Source organism: Felis catus, chromosome A2, assembly GCF_018350175.1.
Source record: "Felis catus isolate Fca126 chromosome A2, F.catus_Fca126_mat1.0, whole genome shotgun sequence".
Classification (NCBI taxonomy): Eukaryota; Metazoa; Chordata; class Mammalia; order Carnivora; family Felidae; genus Felis; species Felis catus.
This window is the reverse complement of record NC_058369.1, coordinates 167339712-167344828: the sequence shown is the minus strand read 5'-3', so window position 1 is coordinate 167344828 and position 5117 is coordinate 167339712. Positions and strand designations below refer to the sequence as shown.

Here is a 5117-nt window from a genome sequence, read left to right as displayed (position 1 = left end):
CCTGAGAAATCGGGAGTTTTAGAAAGGAACAACTTGTCTGACTTTGGTGCAGACTTTCACTACTGATGCTGTTTACTCTCTGAACACGGGCCACGGTGCAGTTACATCGCCAACGCGGAGATTTTAGCATCTTTAGAACCGGCCTTGAACGGAGCAGTAGGGGATGCAGAGCCTTAGTACGGAAGGGGTGCGGGTGCGAGGTGCAGGGCACAGGGGCAGCCCCCAGGTACGGGGTCGCGTGGGGGGCGTCCTGGTGCGGGGGTGGGGCGGGGGCGGGACAGCCCCCCTGGGGAGGGGCGGGGCCTGTTGCTGGGGGGCGGGAGCAGGGCAGCCCCCCGTGGGGAGGAGCAGGGCCTGGTGCTGGGGGGCGGGGCAGCCCTGGTGCAGGGGTGGGGTGCCATTCGGGGGTGCTTGAGGAGGGACAGCCCCCCTGGGGAGGGGCGGGGCCTGGCGAGGGGGGCGGGGCAGCCCTGGTGCAGGGGTGGGGCGGGGGCGGGACAGCCCCCCTGGGGAGGGGCGGGGCCTGGGGTGGGGGGCGGGGCAGCCCCCTGGGGAGGGGCGGGGCCTGGTGCGGGGGGCGGGGCAGCCCCTGATGCGGGCGGGGGGGGGGTGCGGAGGCGGGGCAGCCTCCTTGGGGGGGGTGGGGCCTGGTGCGGGGGGCGGGGCAGCCCTGGTGCAGGGGTGGGGTGCCATTCGGGGGTGCTTGAGGAGGGACAGCCCCCCTGGGGAGGGGCGGGGCCTGGCGAGGGGGGCGGGGCAGCCCTGGTGCAGGGGTGGGGCGGGGGCGGGACAGCCCCCCTGGGGAGGGGCGGGGCCTGGTGCTGGGGGGCGGGGCAGCCCTGGTGCAGGGGTGGGGTGCCATTCGGGGGTGCTTGAGGAGGGACAGCCCCCCTGGGGAGGGGCGGGGCCTGGCGAGGGGGGGCGGGGCAGCCCTGGTGCAGGGGTGGGGCGGGGGCGGGACAGCCCCCCTGGGGAGGGGCGGGGCCTGGTGTGGGGTGGGGGGCGGGGCAGCCCCCCTGGGGAGGGGCGGGGCCTGGTGCGGGGGGCGGGGCAGACCCTGATGCGGGGGTGGGGCAGCCCCCTGGGGAGGGGCGGGGCCTGGTGTGGGGTGGGGGGCGGGGCAGCCCCCCTGGGGAGGGGCGGGGCCTGGTAAGGGGGGCGGGGCAGCCCCTGATGCGGGCGGGGGGGGGTGCGGAGGCGGGGCAGCCTCCTTGGGGGGGTGGGGCCTGGTGCGGGGGGCGGGGCAGCCCTGGTGCAGGGTTGGGGTGCCATTCGGGGGTGCTTGAGGAGGGACAGCCCCCCTGGGGAGGGGTGGGGCCTGGTGGGGGAGCGGGCAACGCGGGCACTGGGCCGCAAGGCGGCTGCACAGCACGTGGGTTTAAGAGCCGAGGCGGATTAAGGGCCGCAGGTGCCCCCACGCTTCTGTCCCACCTGTGCCTGCGAGAGGGGCAGCTGACCTCCCAGGGGAAGGCAGGGTGGTGGCCCCGAGACGTTAACCATGCAACCCGGGCGTCACGGCTCGGGCCACGTGGTCTTCCCGCGCGTAACTGACGCGCCAGGAGCCTGTGGGTGGGGCCGTGCCCCGGGGTCCCGCCCCGCCCCCCCACGCCGGGTCGCACGTCCTGGGGGCCGGAGCAGCACCACGTTCGCTGGCTGCCGAGGGCTTTGGCAGGAGCCCGGGTGGAGGGCGGTTCGGAGCAGAAGGTGCGGGCAGGACGTGTCCCCGGCTCTGCTGACGGGCCTGGAAGACGCGCCTCGGTCGCCCCGGGCACCCCAGGTTCCGTCTGGACTTGAGATGGAAGAGGCGACGTGACTTGAGAGCAACGGGCTGTCGCGTGGCAGACGTCAGAGCGAGTGTCAAAATTCCGCTTAGGACTCTTGTGCCCAGCTCCCCGCAAAACTGCGGGGTCATTTTTCTTTCCTGCAAAGTATTTTTTTAATGTTTATTGATTGGGGGGGGAGGGGCAGAGGGAGAGAGAGGGAATCCCAAGCAGGCTCCGCGCTGTCGGCAGAAAGCCCTGTGTGGGGCTTGAACTCGTGAACCGGGAGGTCGTGACCGGAGCCGACTGAGCCACCCAGGCGCCCCAAGCAGCCTCATTTTTAAGGGAATTTTTAGGTGATCACATTTGCTAACTCACCTGTAGTGTCACGTGTCTGAAACCCGTGTCTGTGTTGCTACTTTATCCAACAGGGCAGCCTGAAAATGTGTAAGCTCCCTTCTCAGTGATATATTGCGATCAATCAGTGTATTGCTCTCAAATTGGAAACGCCAGTCACGGTCTGTAGCCCTAATTCAGTCTTAAAGAGATAATGCTCAAGATTTCAGCTCCGCTAAGTTTTGTGGGTCTTCTGGAAGCTACGCATTCAGGGACTGGGGTGTCACGCCCAAATGAGTGGTCTGGTTAATCACAGAGATGGTGGGTAAAGATCATTCGGTTTTAACTTTTCATCCGAAGTCAGAACGGTCTGGGTTTGAAAACCAGTTCCATCCTTTACCAGCTTTTTGAGCTCGGGCAAATGACTTAATCTCCTTCATTCGTTGTGCTAATCTGTACGTCCAAGCCTTCTTGCAAGGATTAAGTGAGGGGAGGCGTTCCCTAACCGAAGGAGATGCTTGAGAAATGGTAGCTTAGCGTTTAATGACCTGAAGTTTTAGTGAAAGCTTTGCTATGATACAATAAAAATAATTGAATCCTTCGATAATGACTGATGTTGAATTAGCTAATATCTATGTGCCAGGAATTGGGACAATAAAGACGAGAAAGTTGCCGCGCTCTGGGAGCCCACCGCCGGCAGGTAAATCTTTTCTTGAGTGGTGATTTCCAGACTAATTCTCTGTATTCGCAATCACAAGTGTAGCATAGGAAGCTGAGGGCTGGCTCCCGCACGGCCAAGTAGAAGACTGTGGTTTTGGAATTTCTGTTCTCGATCCAACGTCGTATCTTTTTCTGAGGAAGGTGACGGTTGGGGAATTTGTGGGAGCTTAAATGTGTGTGGTGTTGGGATACAGGGTCCCGGGGGAAGCTGGAACAGGAAAAGTGCGGGGCGTGAAGTTTCCAGGCGTGCTCCTGGGACAATGAGGTTTGGCAAATAAGAAGCGAATCCACGTCGGTGAAACACTGGCTCAAACGACTAGCTGGGAAGATGGGGTGAGAGAGAAGTGTGTCGGTGTCTTGAGTCATGTCAACAAGGCACAGAAGTGCCAGTAAGAAGCAGTCCAGCAAAATTGCCAGAATCACACAGGAAATAGCAAACGTTCTGCGGTCTGTGCCGACAGTTTTGTGTTCTGGGGGTTCAGGCAGAAGAGACTCCCTCCCCGCTTCTCTCACTCCCTCCTTCTTTCTTTCCTTCTGTAGGAGAGCGAACCTTGTTTCCTCACCCTCCTAGGGTCCCTGGCTGGGGACAGTTACACCGGCAAAGACCGATGAGCAGGAGAAAGGTACACAGGTGTGTTCAGTACAAGTTTCACACGGCACGGGGGCGTAAGGAAATGCAGCCCTGAATATTTCCTGTGGGATTTGACATGACCGGCAGCCGTGGGGAGCACGGTAGGTTGAAGGATGCGTGGGAAGGGCGGTCGTGGGGAGCACGGTAGGTTGAGGCCTGTGTGGGCGGTGGTGGGGAGCACGGTAGGTTGAGGCGTGCGTGGGAAGGGCAGTCGTGGGGAGCACGGTAGGTTGAGGGCTGTGTGGGTGGTGGTGGGGAGCACGGTAGGTTGAGGGGTGTGTGGGAAGGGCAGTCGTGGGGAGCACGGTAGGTTGAGGGCTGTGCGGGAAGGGCAGTCATGGGGGGACTGAGGGAGGCCTGTTTGCAGGGATCTGCTCAGTGTCCCTCTGTCTAGGAGATACAGGCTGTCCCTTCCTCCGGACACAGAGGACCCTCTCTGGTGAGGGTCTGTGACCTGCTTCAGGGAGAAGGGGCGGCCGGGGAACCTTCCCGCTCTGGCGCCGTCGGGACCTCCCTCGGGTGGAGGTATTTGCATGTCGAGGCGCCGTATTGGGGCAGTGTGTCCTGAGCCCCGTCACTTCCTTACTTCCGTAAGCCGGGTCAGGTGGCATATACCAGATGACAGGCAAATTCTCATGCAGGTCACGCGGTGATGGAAGATAAATGTGTATTCACACTTGTCCTGCCCTCGTCCCTGGGGGGCGCGTTCCAAGACCCCAGGTGGATGCAGGAAACCACAGGTGGTACCGAACCCTGTATGTACCGCGTTTTTTCTCGTACACACACTGGTGGTAAGTTTAACTTATTAATCAGGCACAGTAAGAGATTAACAGCAACAACGAATAAGATAGAACAATTATGAGGATATCCAGTGATAAAAGTTCTGGGACCCTGGTGTCTGTGTCTCCGAAAACACAGTACCGTCCTGCACTCACCGCTCCTGTGACGGTGGGAGGTAGAAATGCCCACGGGACGGGACGGAGGGAGGGGAGTGATGCAGGTGCGTGGGGTCGCGTTAGGGTGCACTGACTTGTGACCACGTGTCAGACGAGGGTCGTCTGCGGCCGGCCGGCAGGATGCGGGGCCGCTGACCGTGTATATATTTGTAGTGACAGGTGCAGTGATGAGAGTGTGGCGTGGGGAGTGAGCAGGACCCACGTGCCCTGGCCCCTCGGGGAAGACCCTTCTGAAGAGGTGACGTTTAGCTGACCTCTGAGGGACAGCACCGCCGGGCATAGGGGGGTCGCTCTCCCTTCCACACAACAGGTCATTCTGGCCCGAGGCCCAGCATCTTGTCCGTGCGTCCCGTTTTGTTCCTCAGCTTTCGCTGTCTGGAGTCTGTCTGTGGACTTCCCAATTAAATGCCACCCGCAGGGACACGGGTTGTGGGATTAACCCCCAAACGCTCGTTGGGAAAGGCTGATCGTTTCGTAGCTTCCCTCAGGAGCCAGTTAGGACTAGGATGTTTTCATTTTAGCCCAATCGCTCTTGTTTGTTTGTTTGTTTGTTTGTTTCCAGGTTTTTTTTTTTTTTTTTTTTTTTTTTTTTTACTATTTTTTATAGCCCAATCGCTCTTAAATCCACGTCTGTTTCCTGCTTCCCCCGCACGATGACACGTTTAATCGGCAGTCGCCTCTGGGACTCCTGGGACTCATTTGTGGGGTGGTGGC

The 5117-nt window shown here is 60.9% G+C and overlaps 1 long non-coding RNA gene across 1 annotated transcript; it reads left to right on the top strand.

The window, feature by feature from the left end:
- The first annotated feature begins 1592 nt into the window (after positions 1–1592).
- Positions 1593–3548, top strand: LOC123381332. Its single transcript, XR_006588224.1, has 2 exons — positions 1593–2116; positions 3357–3548. It is a non-coding gene; the product is annotated as an uncharacterized LOC123381332 (long non-coding RNA).
- The last annotated feature ends 1569 nt before the right edge of the window (positions 3549–5117 follow it).